The sequence below is a fragment of the Callithrix jacchus genome, chromosome 1 (genome assembly GCF_049354715.1).
Source record: "Callithrix jacchus isolate 240 chromosome 1, calJac240_pri, whole genome shotgun sequence".
Lineage (NCBI taxonomy): Eukaryota > Metazoa > Chordata > Mammalia > Primates > Cebidae > Callithrix > Callithrix jacchus.
The window spans coordinates 62,362,460-62,378,364 of NC_133502.1; the positions used below are offsets into that span (position 1 = coordinate 62,362,460).

Below are 15,905 nucleotides of genomic sequence, written 5' to 3' on the forward strand. Positions count from 1 at the left end.
GCTTTATGTTTTGTGTATTCCCATTTCCCAGCATATTGCCAAACTATAATTCAAAAAAATGTATTTTGATCTCTCTTGGAGTCAAAGATAAAGCAAAACAAACAATAGACTGAAGGGGGATACCATACCACAGGAAGACCAAAAGGTGAATGAAGCAACTATTTGTTCCTCTGAGTTTGGTTTTAAAGGGTGAGGATTTTGGTGCACTCCCTACAGAGTTTACTTTTCTTCCTAAAACAAAAGCAATAGATATGCTTGTCTTCCCCCAAAATGTCAAGAAATCAGATCTGAAAAACAGGATTTATATTCCAATCATTTAAATAAAATATTTTCTGTGTTATTGAACATATAACACCAACACATCACACACTAGAGCACACTGTATGTAAACAAAAACAACTTGCATCAAAAACATGGGAAAATATTAGCCCCCTAATGCGGAATCATGTCTGTGCCTGTGCACATTTCCCCTTTCCTATCACATAAAACCAGTAACATATGACTAGGGGAAAAAATTAGGCCATAAAAACGTTTCTAATCTGCAAATTTGGCTGGATTATTGCATCCTTGTTTCAGAGTAAGCATCGACTTATACAGGATGCTGAACTAATTCTTCCCAGGCCAGAAACAGTTTTAGTGCCATTTGGAACAAATCACTCTATGTACTCTACTGAGACCCATTTTCATTTCTCAACTGAACAAGCATTCTGGAGATAAATGAGCAAAATGTTATCAAGTGCAAAGTTGCTGTCTTCAAGAAGTAAGTTCCAGAAACTGAAGCTATTAAGACTGTTTGAAAGAAAACAAATCAACTTAACAGTTTTTCTTATTTTCTTTTTTAAAATTATTCCTTGAAAAAACTAAAGTCAATCTTCAGCACTGTGAGTCTCCAAAGCAGAGAGAAACTGTTTTAAGTTATTTTATAACAAGTGTCATTATCTCACATTTCTGTTATCCCATTGTATAATCAATTTGTTATTGTGTCTTGAATAAGCAGTTATTTATTTTAAAAAAGTTATCAGCAAATTGCTAATCTTTTCCCTGTAAAATCATTTCAGAGAAAATAATTCAGCCCTGAAGTCAGCCAAAACACCTCTACAAGAGTGGCACAGAAACAAATGATATTTTATTCACTACTTAGGTGCTTTAACCCAGATAAAATCACAGAAAACCTCTATAAAATATCAACACTAATCACAAGTTCCCCTTAACATAAAATAAGGAGTTAACTGATGTGGTCTTCACTTAGAAAAAAAGTTTCCCATAAAGATCATATGTAATAAAGATATTATCAAAACTACATAATCTTAAATCCCATATAAAATTACTTCTTAAACCACCAGTATTATTAAAATCTCTGCATGAAGAAAATTAAATCAATGAATAATTAAAAAAAAAAAAACATTGTACTGCCCGGGCGCGGTGGCTCATGCCTGTAATCTCAGCACTTTGGGAGCCTGATCACAAGATCAGGAGGTTGAGACCAGCTTGACCAACATAGTAAAACCCCATCTTTACTAAAAATACAAAAATTAGCCAGGCATGGTGACACACACCTGTAATCCCAACTACTCAGGAAGCCAAGGCAGGAGAATCGCTTAAACCTGGGAGGTGGAGGTTGCAATGAGCCGAAATTGTGCCACTGCACTCCAGCCTGGGCGACAGAGCGAGACTCCATCTTAAAAAATATATATATACTATTTTTAATTCAAAGTGAGTTAGTAAAATTGACTTTGGTACTTGACTTTCAGTTATTGGTTCCTACTTTGTGTCCTTCCCACCCTGCAGGCAAGAGGCTTTCTCCTTCATCAGAGAATGTAACAAAACAAGATGAAGAATAAAGACTGAGGGGCCAGGTGCACTGGATTATGTCTGTAATCCCAGCACTTTGGGAGGCGGAGTCAGGTGGATTACTTACAGCCAGGAGTTTAAAACCACCCTAGGCAACATAGCAAGACCCCATCTCCACAAAAAGTCAAAAAAAAAAAAAAACAGCCGGGCATGGTGTTGTACACTTGGCAGCTCCAGCTACTCAGGAAGCTGAGAGCGAGAGTCTCTTGAGCCCAGGAGTTCAAGACTGCAGAGAACTATAATCATGCCACTACACTCCAGCCTAGGCAACAGAGTGAGACTGTGTCTCTAAAAAAGGATAAAAATAAAAAAGCCTAAGAAGCAATTTTTCATCTGTGCCTTATTTTGTCCTCATCTCTTTTCCTCTTAGCTGAGTCCTTCTATTCCTATTCTGCACAAAAGCTCATGTCCACCAGTAATTAGAGCACTTTCAAGGCCTTTTTCAACAGATGTTTAATCACATATTGGTGATGCAATAAAGTAAACAGCCTTGTTAGAAGAAAATACTTACACATTAAAAAAATAAACTCATCATAGTCTAGAAGAGGTCACAAGTGCCAATGATACAAAGTACAGGAAGTACAAACAAGAAGCCATCTCAGAGTTTACCGATAAGATTACCATCAGGCCACACGCAGTGGCTCACACCTGTAATTCCAGTGTCTCGGGAGGTTGGTAGGTCACTTGAGGCCAGGAGTTCGAGACCAGCCTAGGCAACATGGCAAAACCCCATCTCTACTAAAAATATGAAAATGAACTGGGGGTGGTGCTGCACATCTGTATTCCCAGCTACTGAGGAGGCTGAGGGAGGAGAATCGCTTGAACCCAGGAGGCAGAGGTTGCAGTGAGCTGAGATCATGCCACTGCACTCCAGCTTGGGTGACAGAGCAAGACTTGGTCTCAAAAAAAAAAAAAAAAGTAAGAAAGATCACAAACAGCCAGAATTTCCAGTAATGGAGAGAACGTATGAATGATGTGAACAGGAAGATATGGAGAAGGGCAAGCACAGACCCTACAGGGACTGAGTCAGCCAGCTGGTTGCAGTGGACGGGTCAAGAACAATGGGCAGAATGAGTATGAGTGGGTGGCATAGCTGACGAAGACCTTGATGCTAAGCTAAAAATTTTCAACACTTTTAAGGCAGCAGTGAGAAACCATTGAGGTTTGTGGAGCAAAGAATTGTTGATGCATGTTTTATTAGGATACTATGGAGGATTGCCTTTGTAAACACTCACAAAATCCTAAAAATGATTGGGCTTTATGTGAAGCTTTAAAGCAGCATCCAGCACAATGACTGCCTTTTAATAAATATTTATTAAATAAATGATCAGGGCAATATTGTATGGTATACAACTTCTGCCAACCTCAAAAACCCACTTAGTAGCAGAATGAATTAAAGAGAGACTGTAACTAAAAAGGTCGTTTAAAGTGCCCTTGCAATCTAGATACAGGATGTTGCAATCTAGGTACAGATGTTGAAAGCCTGACCCATGAGTAGGAAGAAGTATAGGGTGAGACCTCAAAAACATTGCCTAGGAAGAATTAGTATGAATTCATGACAGATAAGCTCTACAAGATGGAGATGAAATAAATAAATGGTCCCAAAGCTTGTGGATGGCTTAAAGAATGGTCATGCTTTTGTAGTATCCCCAAATACTGAGAAATAAAGTATTTCCAAATAGAATTCCCAAATCTTCCTGCTACTCATTAGCTGGTTGACCAAAAAGACTTCATCTCTCCAAACCTCAATGTCTTCAGGGAATAATGCCTACCTTAAGGAGTTGCTTTGAAATTTAAGGAAGAAAATGTGGAAGAAGGAAAAAGCACAGTGCCTAGCAATTTGTGAGACTTCAGAAGACAACTGTGTCCTTTGTTACAGGCATTTCACAGGACATTGTGATTTATTTATTTAAATTATATTCTTACCCCCATTCTGAGTCCTTCTAGGGACTTCATCAAATTTGTATCCCATGTCCCCAGTTCCATGCCTACAGCATGGAAGGGGCTCATTAATATTTGTGGAATACTGGTGAAGAAGCTTCTACCATTTCCTACCACTTCTGTGAAATACCTACCACATAACATCATCTGAATTCAAAACCAAAAGACTGACTAAAGGATCAGAGGCTTAGCACGTGGAACTAGTATATTACATGAGACTTCAGCACTTGTTAAATAATATTTCAGAGTCGGTCCAGCCACATGTAATAAAATTGGTTTTTTTGAATCTTTATATTTTTTCTATATTTCATTTTTTTTAACTGCAGAGTTTCTTGGGGTATAAAAACTGGTTTCTTGGATCATTTTCAAAACTGACCTATCAGGACATGAAAGACATTTGTTGTTTTTTTCTGCTTAGCATCCAGTTTTTGTTTTGTTTTGTTTTAAGAATTCATCTCTTTACCAAATTAATCATGCAATAGACTCCCCACCCTTGCTGTTAGGACGGCTACATGACATAGGCTTAGCCAAACCAAAGCATTCCAACCAACTAGCTACAGTGGCTTATACTGGTTGGTGCACGTGTCCCAACCCAGGTCCTTCTTAGCCACTGGGCATCACCTCCAGGTTATTGCTGCAACCACTATGAAAGATCTTTTCCCCCTGGAGTTGCTGAGTTCCGAAGATAAAGGCTGGGATGTGAAACTACCAGGTTGGAAGTGCTTGCCTGAGAATAAAATCAATGTTTTGCAAAGAAAAGCTGAGATGGCTTTTAGATCCAACCATACCTGATCTCCAAATGAACTTTTCATTTAAGTGAAATAAGTTTTCCCACTATGTTGAAGCCAATTAGTGGTTGAATTTCTGTCATGAACTCCCTAAACAATCAGAACAAATTCCAAATTGGGAAAGAAATTGTAAGTAAAAGACCCCAACAAGAGTGATTAGCTGAGAGGATCTAGGAAGAGGTTCATGGAGACCTATCAATACTAAGTTGAGAGGCTGATCTGCATTCTTCTTATGTGTTTACACAGCTGCTGGTAAACCACTACTCATATTTTGAGACTCAGACTATGTTTCTATTAAAGCCAGAGACCAAGTAGTCAGGAATTGGAAGGGATCATATACATTTATAAGACAAATTTAGTCTCCTACTGAACATAGTCCCTCTGAAAGCAGAAAGAGAAGAAAATATAATATCATTAAAATAGTCCCATTCTAACTAAGGCCAACAACCTGAGAGAGCTGAAAGTCAGCAACCTGGCAAGTTTTAAAAATAGAATACACAAAACTTTTCCCATCAAAGTGAAGTTAGTGCAAGAAAACGAAAGGAAAACATAAGGAGATGAATGAAGCCTCACAGAGCCTTGAGCCCCATTTCTTTTTCAAACTCCCCATAAGTCTGGCATATCTAATTGAAGAAAAATGACAGTCAAGCCTCAGCAAAAAGCAATCCCCGGAATGCAACCTGGGGGCAAGAGGGGTATATTAGCTGTGACCTCTACCCCAGGAAATTGTTCTGAATGGCCCTGAAGAGGCCCAGGGAGAAGTCATTTAAGCTGAGGGCGAAGGGCATGAACAAATCATCAAGATCCATTACTCGAAGATGAAAATCCCTAAGCTGGGAGTAAATTGAAACTATCTCCAGCTTGGATTGTGGAGTTAATCAAATGCAAATAAACACTAAACTTCTACCTGGCAAACAAGAGATTGTGACAGCTGAACCCCCAATTAAAAATGGCCTGTTACCTTGGCAAAGCCCCTGAAATATCATCCTTGAATAACCAGCTTAGATGTGGTCACAAAGGACAAAAGCTAAGAAAGACCATTGTTGTGACCAGAATCTGGGGAGGCCACGTGAGGAATACACACCTCCGACAGGGTAAGCAGTTCCTGAATCTTCTGGCCAATAGGATATTCTCGTGGATAATGGCATAGCCCACCCTACCATGTGTGGGTTTCCCTTTTCCAGATGAGGTTAATTGCAGTTATTGTCATTATATTTGTTGGGGAAGGTTAACTGTATCACACAGATAGTTGGATTTTGAGCGGCTATACCCAGTGCTGACTGAGAGCAATGCAAATTCCCAACACCTGACTTGTAGGACTCAGCAGTTATATCAGTCTTTGAGCTTCCTTAAGGGAACTGGTTAAGTCACCAACTGGTGGGAACAAAGAATGTCCTGGTTAGCAAGGCCCAAGGTACTGGAGCAGATATTTTGATTTTTACCTTTCTCCTTTTCCCTCCAACTCACCCTCCCTGAGAAATGCAACTGCTCCTGATATGAAGCATCCTGTGTGTAGCTGCACTTATCCCTTCCTTGTCTTCATCCCTTGACCAATCATTGGGTGTCTTTGTTGGCTCATTTTGTGTCTGTAATGCTGCCGTCAGCCTGCAACTAAGATTCCATTCAGTTGACTCACCCACCCTACAAAATCCTCTTCCCTTCTCCTTTTAATCCAAGGCAGACAAGGCTCCCCCTCATGCCTGAGAATGTACCTCTTATCTGTTTCTCTTATTCCTGGCTGCCTTATTCAGGACAGCTGACAGCTTTACAAAATAGCTTCTGTCTCTCACAGATTCCTCATCAAAGGAGCTGGGGGGATTTGGGAGCCCTTCTCAGAACGAGAGAGTAAAGGAGAGCCTGACCCATGCAGAATACAGAGGGACAATACACTTTGTCTCCCTGTTCTATCTACTCATGAAGAACAAGATTGCTTGGGTTTTTAAACCTCCTAGGTCAGTTTAACCATCAAATCCCTAACAGTAAATGCATGATAGGTGTAGAATTCAGAAGTGCTCCTTTTTGCCATCAGTATTCACTTCATTCTCTTTTAATAACCTTCATAAAATTAATACCTATTAATAATAGATTTGTCTGGGGAGGTGAAAACTAAAGGGAAAGTGTGGAGTCACATCTTACCCAAAGGTTAAGTTCTGAATGTCTCACAAAGCTTACATGTTTTATAAATTTTAAGAGTCTAGTCAATTAAAAAAATTACATCACCTTCTGAACAAAAACTTTGTTATTCCATTACCTCCAGAACAAGATGTAGTTCTTAAGCCCTCCATGAATTCCATCCTATCTATCTTCCCACTACTCACCATCTTTCATTCCAGTTTGTGCCACAGCTCAACCAGATAGAACATTCTTCCAAAATGGCTTTATTCATTCCCACCACTGTACCTTTCCTCTTGCCATTCCCTGTATCTACAGTGCTGTTCCCTCTGCATGTGCTGCTGAAATGCTATCCACTCTTTAAAGCAGTGCTTTTCAAACCTCAGAGTGCCTGCAAATCTCATGAGGTTCTTGTTAAAATGCAAATTCTGATTCAGTACATGTAGGGTAGGGTCTCAGATGCTGCATTTTAAACAAGGCATGCCATTGCTGCCCCTCCATAGCTGCTCTCTGAGCAGCTAGGCTTTAGAGCTGATTCCAAGGTCAGCTCTTCAGGGAAGTATCCTCTCACTGCCTCAGCTGTGCAGCATCTCCCCTACCACACTTATTAGGCTTACCCCATTTAGCCATTCTGCCTGACTTTACAGCTAGGCTTCAAAATAAAGTTATTATGTGACACAATTATTCTTATAAGCTTAGTTGTATACTTCAATGTCATAACAAGGGTACATCATACTTGGAGAAATCACAACAGTGGCATAGTCAAAGTGGTTGTTGTTTAGTAAGTGTAGATGATTAAGTCTAGATTGGATAAGCCAGTATTACTGCAGAGTATCTCCCTTAAAGGGGCATGTTTATAATAGACCCAGACCGGGTTTCACGGCAACCACGTGGACACTGGATAGAGCAATGCTTAAGAGTGTGGATGGATAACCGGGGTTTGAATACTGGCACAATCCTGTCCTAATGATAGGGCTTAGAACAACTCAGCTAAATTCTCTAAGTCTCAGTTTTGTTCTCTTTTATAACAACAATACTACTTTTTAAAACTACTGTAAGACGTAAATCAGATGGTGTCTATAAAGTACCACTGTGCCTATTGAATAGTAAGTGCTCTGTAATAAACATGAACTTGGCCGGGTGCAGTGGCTCAAGCCTGTAATCCCAGCACTTTGGGAGGCCAAGGCGGGTGGATCATGAGGTCAAGATATCAAGACCATCTTGGTCAACATGGTGAAACCCCGTCTCTACTAAAAATACAAAAAATTAGCTGGGCATGGTGGCGGGTGTCTGTAATCCCAGCTACTCAGGAGGCTGAGGCAGAATTGCCTGAACCCTGGAGGCGGAGGTTGCGGTAAGCCGAGATCGCGCCATTGCACTCCAGCTGGGTAACAAGAGCGAAACTCCGTCTCAAAAAAATAAATAAATAAACAAACATGAACTTTTATTGTTGGCTGCAGCGACAGTTCTTTAAGGTTGCCATGAAAATTCTAGCACAGGTTTTAGATTCCTTTAATCATTGTAGGGCTGCTCTTGAACACTTCCACTGTGAGTCCACTACTCTCGGTAGGCTGAATAGTTATCACAAATACACCCTGTAAGGGTTAACAATGGCCAGTTAATGCCTTGTTCTTGTATGTTAAAGCTAAGAATATGTCAATTCCAACTCTAGAAACTGACATAAAAGATTTCTAACACGTAGTCTATAAGGTTACCACAGCAACCGCTAGATGTCATCTTTAGAATGTCCCTCTGCTTCACATCCTTTTTGAGTTGGAGCTATAAAGTGTATACATTCACCCATCTACTAAATAACTGGCTCACATACAGTTTTAAGAGTAATCGTAACCATTTATGCATCCATATAACAACTGTAGCATATTTTTTAAAATGCACACAGAGACAAGACTTCCTCAATATTTAATTTCTATATTTTAAAATTTATCTGTTATTATATCATTTTTCTTTAAAATTAGTGAATTGCAATTAAACTTGCTGGTATATACATATATGTATGTGTGTGTGTATATTTAATGTAATAAAAACATTTGCGAATATTGTGTATCCTTCTTTTGTATGTCACTTATTTTTTTCCTCTTAGTAAATTTTTTCATGTCATTTTAGCAGTTCCTTGGGATTCTACCCTATGTCTATACCATAATTTAACTATCCCATTGCTGTTAAACACTGCATTTGTTGGGATCAGATTTGGCTATTTGTGACAGGAAATTTAAAATACAGTTGCTTAAACTAGACTGAAGTTTATATTTGTTTATGCAAAACAAGACTCCAGGATTGCATGGTGATTCCCACAGTGCCAGGACCCAGAGAGTCCTTGTGTCTCATGGTTCCATCATCCTTAGAGTGTTGCCTCATATCTCAACATACATGCTTCAAGTCTAGCCATCACATTCACAATCCAGTAGGCTGGAAGGGAAAAGGTCAAAGAAAACCTCCCTGCAAGGCACATTCTTAGCGTCACATACAATATTTTGAATGACCACAAATGAGCTGTAAAGAGGGGTCAAGGTATGTAATGTGTTACTGGGCAACCATGTACCCAACTACAAACCAGGATTCTTATCATTAAGGAAGAAGAGATGGGAATGGAAGGAAAACAACAGTCTCTGACACAGGCATTGAACTTGTTTTCCATTTTTTGCTATTGTGAATAATGTTACATCCTTGTGCACACATCCACACACACATCTCTAATAATTGCCTTGGGATAAATTCCCAGAAGGGGAACTGCTCAGTCCAAGAATATGCCAAGAGTTTTGATACATATTGCCAACTGGCTATCCAGAAATATTTTACCAATTTCTACACTCATTAGCAATGCAGGTTGAAGAGAGAAAGTGCTGTTATAAGATTTAATTTAATTTGACTGGTCAAAGGTTCCAAACCTCCTGCAAGAAAGATAAAGATCGCCACATCTTTGGAAAGCTAGTGATTGAGAAGATTTCAGAAAAAAACTCAGTGCCAACTTAAAAAAAGCCTTTTTCTATCTAATAGCATCAAAGGAAATGCAATTTAAGGCCTAGCAGCAGAAAGGACATTGTTAGCTTTGGATATTCAAAATATTTTCAAGGGGATGCATAAGAAGAGAAACAGCATAGTATAGTGAAAAGGACATTGAATTTAGTGCCAAAATATCTGAGTTTGAATCCCAGTTTCCACTTTAACTCTAGACAAGCTATTTAAAACCTCTCTGAGGCTGTTTTTCTTTCTTTTTTTTTTTTTTTTTTTTTGAGACGGAGTTTTGCTGCTGTTACCCAGGCTGGAGTGCAATGGTGCAATCTCGGCTCACCGCAACCTCTGCCTCCTGGATTCAGGCAATTCTCCTGCTTCAGCCTCCCGAGTAGCTGGGATTACAGGCATGCGCCACCATGCCCAGCTAATTTTTTGTATTTTTAGTAGAGACGGGATTTCACCATGTTGACCAGGATGGTCTCGATATCTTGACCTCGTGATCCACCCGCCTCGGTCTCCCAGAGTGCTGGGATTACAGGCTTGAACCACTGCGCCCGGCCCCGAGGCTGTTTTTCTTTTCTTTTTTAATTCCATTAAACTGGAAGTTAAGCCATTTTTCTTTAATATGAAGATGGGGTAGTTAATGCCTCTCTCTCCTGCCTTTGTGACATCTGAATTTGTTAACATGAAAAGATTTAATCATAGTTGTATTTGAGTTAAAAGTCACATTCTTCTTAAATTGTATGATATTGTTATTCAATATTTTATATTCCTCATAACTGATTGGAGATGAAAAATAATTCCTTTTCAGTAAGAGGGCTACTCAATGAAGCATTACTGAAGGCTTTATTTTTCTTGATGTTGTTTTGTTATTTTGATTGATAAAGGGTGTTCATTTTTAATCAGCTTTTACATACAATAAAATGCATATATTTTAGGTGTACAGCTCAATGAGTTTTGACAAGGCTATACACCTGTATCTATTGCCACCACAGTTAAGTCATAGATAGAATATTTCCATCATCCTAGAAAGTTCCTTCGGTGACACTTAGTAGTCAGTCCCATTCCAAGCAACTCCTGATCTGAATCCTATCACTATATGTTACTTTTACCAGTTTTTAAATTTTCAAGAATTTGAATCATACAACATGTTGTCTTTTGTGTTTTTCTTCTTTCACTCTGTATAGTATTTCTGAGATGCATTCAGGTTGTTCCGTGTATTTCGTTTTTGTTTGCTTCTTGTTTGTTTTATTGTTGAGTAGCATTCTATCCTATGAATATACCATCTTATGCTTATTATTCATCTATGTAGACATTTAAATTGTTTATAGTTTTTTGGCTCTTAGGAACAAAGCAGCCATGAACATTTGTGTACATATATTTTTGTGGTCATGTTCTCTATCTTGAAGATGGGGGGTAAATACCTGCAAGTGCATTGCCAGAGTATATAGTAATTGCATGCTTAATTGTATAACTGTCAAACTATTTTCCATCATGGTGTGCAATTTCACATTCCACCAGCAGTGTGTGAGGCTTCCAGTTGCTCCACATCCTCACTGGCATTTTCTATTTAGAGTCTCAAATTTATAACATTCAGGTATGCGTGAAGTGATATTTCTCCATGGTTTTAATTTTTATTTTCCTGATGAATAATGATGTTGAACATCTTTTCATGTCCTTATGGACCATTTCTATATTTTATTGGTACAGTGTTTGTTCAAATATATTTTCTGTCATAAGGAATTATCTTAACACCTTATTAAAGTGCAAAAGTCTTTGTGTCTGTTGGAAGTGCTAAGTCTTTTCCCATTTTTAATGACTTGATTCTTATTGTTGAGTTGTAAAGGTTTGTGGTATATTCTGACTACAAGTTATTGGTTGGAAATATCCATTGCATTTTTTTTTCAGTCTATGATTGCCTTTAACAGTGTACTTGAAGATTTTTATTTTGATGAAGTTCAAATTGTCCTTTTTAAAGTTGATGATTCCTTTTTGCATTCTATCTAGAAAATCTTTTTCTATTCTAACTTGACACAGATTTTCTTCCACTTTGCTTTCTAGAAGTTTGCTAGTTTTAGCTTTAATATTTAGATCTCTCATCCATTTTAATTTAATTTTTCTGTGTAGTAGAGAGTAGGAGTAAATATTTATTTTTTCAAAACGTTATCAAGTTTTTTCTGTATTATTTGTTTAAAAAGTTGTTCCTTTTCTATTAAATTATCTTGCTGCCTTTGTCAAAATGGATTAATCATATATGGGTGGCTCTATTTCTACATTCTGTTTTATCCCATTGCTTATATGTCTGTCCTTCTGACAATTCCATACTTGATTCTAATAGAATTGATTACTTTTACACTTATGGTAAGATTTGAAACCAGATAGTATAAGTCCTTCACATTATTTCTCTTGTTTAAAATTACCTTGATTATTCCAGGTCTTTGGCATTTGTGTGCAAACATTAGAATCAGCTCCTTCATTTCTGCAAAAAAAAGAAAATAAAATGGTTGGGATTGCATTGAATCTATATCTTAATTTAGAAAAAAAAGTCAACAATATTGAGACTGTCAACCAATACACATGATATATCTCTTTATTTAGAATTTTTTAAATTTCTCTCAGAGTTGTTTGTTGTTTTCAATACAAAAGACTTTTATGACTTGTTATATTTATTTAAAAGTATTATATGTTTTTTAGTTTTAGTATTGTATACTAAACACTACTTTTTAAAATAATTGTTTGTTGCTAATGTATGGACATACAGGTTTTTTTAAATTGGATTTATCCTGAGGCATTACTAAATTTATTCATTAATTCTAATTGTGTTTTTTGTTTGTATTTTGTAGAGTTCTTGACTTTTCAAAATAGATAATTATGGCATTTGTGAACTGAGACAGGCTCACTTCTTCCTTCTTATCTTTATCCCTTTTATTCCCTTGTCTTGCTTTATTCCACTGGCTAGCACTTCCAGTATAGCACTGAATGAAAGAGGTGAGATCAGACATCCTTGCCCTGTTCCCAATCTAAGAGAAAAGCATTCGATGTTTCACTATTAACTATGATATTTGCTATAGATATATTGAATAAGCTCTTTATTGGTTTTAGAACATTCCTTTTTATTCTTAATTTGCTAACGATTTTATCATATGTGGGTGTTAAATTTTGTCAATTTTTTGGTATTTATTGAGAGATTATCATATTATTATTCTTTTCTCTTTTGTTAGGGTAGTTAATTACATATATTAGTTTTCAAATGTTAAACTAGTCTTATATTCCTAAGATCAGTCTGATTTGTGCATGACATCCTACCTTTTTTATGTATTACTGGTTTTGATTTGCTAAATTTTTTAATTTTTGCATCTTTGTTAATCAAAGATATTAGTTTATTAATTTTTCTTCTTGTGATACCCTTGACAATTTAAGTATTGGATAGTAAATTTGAACTTATTAGCCTGTGGAAAGTGCTATTTCTCATTCCCACAACTTAGTATACTCAATCTCCAAATTCTGTCTCCTCTGCAAATCTTGTCAAAGCTTGATTTTCTAGGCTTTATCAACGTAGGTGCAGAGTAGGACCTACTGCAAGACATGATCCTTTATTCTAAAGTGTGACCTTTCAGGTGCCTCAGATGAATGCCTGGGGCATTGACATGGTCTGGCTCTGTGTCCCCAAATCTTATCTTGAATTGTAATTCAAATTGTAATCTGAATTGTAATCCCCACACATGTTGGGAGAAGAACCTTGTGGGAAGTAATTAGATTATGAGGGTGGTCTCCCCATGCTTTTCTCATGCTAGTGAGTTCTCATGAGATCTGATGGTTTAATAAGGGCTTTTACCCTGTTTGCTCAGCACTGCTCCTTCTTGCTGCCACGTAAAGAAGGACCTGTTTGCTTCCCCTTCCACCATGATTGTACGTTTCCTGAAGCCTCCCCAGCCATACAGAACTGTGAGTCAATTAAGCCTCTTTCCTTTATAAATTACCCAGTCTCAGGTATGTCTGTATTAGCAGTGGACAACAAACAATACAGTATTCATAAGAACTCTCTCCTCAGGCTGGCCAGAGCTCCAGCACCTTCCAGTGATGTTCCGTCTTGTGTCTCTGTTCTAAATCTCAGCCCCACAGCAGCATGCCCTGTATGATCTGGCCCCACACCTATACATCTCAATCAACAGTCAAGAACTCATGGGAACTCCTATAAAGATGTCTCTCTCCATCTCTCATGACCCAGCACAATTCTTTCCTCCTCACTGCCCTATATGCAGCTACCTACCACTTGAGCAGCCCTGACCTCTTATCCTGCCTCTTCAGCTCAGCTGGACCACCATGTTTTGCATGAAACTCCAGCTTCCTGTGCTACAGCTGGAATATTAGGCACAGAGTGAGATGAACATTGAGAGAGTCTTTCCCTTCTCTTAGGAATTGTGCTGCTTGTTTGATACTTAAAAACAGTTGCCTCATATATATATGTCTAGTTTTAGAGTGATTTATGACAAAAAGCGGAAGTCCTCAAGGCTTTGTTTTATATGAACTCTTTGACCTGTGGTTGCCAAAGGGACAGTTTCAGAAGCTTTAGCACAATGATACAATTGGGTTTTTTAATTATATCAAAGTAGTGTTGAAAGCAGGAAGGTTGCAGGTTGTACATGGACATTTGGAAAAATGTTTTTCAGTCATTTTTAGATCTTATCTTCTTTACCTTGTCCCAAGAACTCTGTTTATTCTCATAGTATTCCATGAATATTTTTGCTGCTGAATCAACAAGAAAAGACCAGAACAGCTGTTTCTTGTCACATTCTGAAAGGGAAATGGAAGCAGGAAATTCCATCTGTATTTCTTTGCTGAGAGTGCTTAGGACTCAACTAGTGAGTTTTTCCTGAAACTAAGTGTGCTTGACCAGAAAGATGAATAAGAAGGAGCTCTTTGGTCAATCTGGGAAGGAAAAGACCTGTTCATAGTAACTGGACAGAAATCCTTGATCCCAACTTCAATTAAGAAAATGGTGGAAGAGATCACCACCATCTTCCCTCACATCAACTTCCCCTTCAGCGTGTCCCTCCCCAACTTATAGATCCTTCTCTTTTTATGTCAAGTATCTGTTGCAGTGAATCAAACCCCAATATTTAGTGGATTATGTAACCACTAAATAACTTGCTCTGATTCTGTGGGTCAGCAGTTTGGGCTGAGCTCAGATGGGTAGTATCTTTTCTGATGTCACCTGGGGTCACTCATGTTGCCATAGTCATCTGTCAGCTCAAATGGTATTTGTTAGTCTAATCCTCACTCACAAGTCTGGTGGGTGGGTGCTGGCTGTCAGTTGGGCCATATGTCACCAGGAGGCCAGAAGTCGTCTCCTATTGGTGGCTATGATCCCAAAGTAACAAAAGAAAGGGTAAACACTAATGAGCAAGCATTTGTTGAGCCTCTGCTTGTGTCACATTTGCTAATGTCCCATTATCACCAAAACCATGTAGGCTCACATGGCTGAGCCAAGAGTTAACGTGAGAGAGGATTAATAGAGGGTGTAGATACAAGGAGGTGTGATTCATTAATGCCATTATTATAATAATCTATGACATTTATTGGGATATCCATTTATGTACCTAAGTCTTCATGAATTTGTGTCATCTTTCTGCTGTAATTTTTTAGTATCACAATGTTCTTCTTTAACAGAGGATGCAACAGTGTGTAAAATCAGGAAGGTGGACTGGTGAATCCTAAGGTTTTTTTCCTTCAACAATTTGAGTCCAGGGTTGCATTCCCAAAAGTGTAGTTGATATTTGCCTAACATGCACAGGGGCAGAGCTACTGGCTGTTTACAGCAAGCCTCCATTTTGATTGGTGAGTACTTATACTATAGGGTTGGTAAATATTTAGACTATCAACCCTGCCTAAATATGTTGGTTTCTTATAACACACGAATCCAAGTCTGATTATACCCTACACATAATTCACAGGCTCATGGGCTCTTTAACACTTTTCCAAACCCTTCATGTTACACATGAAGAAGCAGCCCAGGAAAATCAAGTGATTTGCTTTAATTTGGACATAGGACAAGAAAATGGGAAAAGGAAGCTTGGAATTTAGACCTTTACATTGTTAAGACAATATGCTCTTAATAAGGCATCCCAACTGATTTTCATGAAATTCAGTCCTGCCTTTATGCACTTGAATCTCTCACACTGCTGTTTTACTTTATATATTTAAAATCTGCATTACAGTCAGATACTTTAAATGTAAGCT

General features: G+C 38.0%; 1 long non-coding RNA gene across 1 annotated transcript in view; it reads right to left on the reverse strand.

Annotated features, from left to right (window-relative positions):
* The window catches only part of LOC144578776 (uncharacterized), a 30,086-nt gene that overhangs the window by 5,313 nt on the left and 8,868 nt on the right, over positions 1–15,905 (reverse strand). The window contains exon 2 of the long non-coding RNA XR_013525178.1: positions 12,086–12,144. This is a non-coding gene — a long non-coding RNA (uncharacterized LOC144578776). The remainder of the gene's footprint in view (positions 1–12,085; positions 12,145–15,905) is intronic.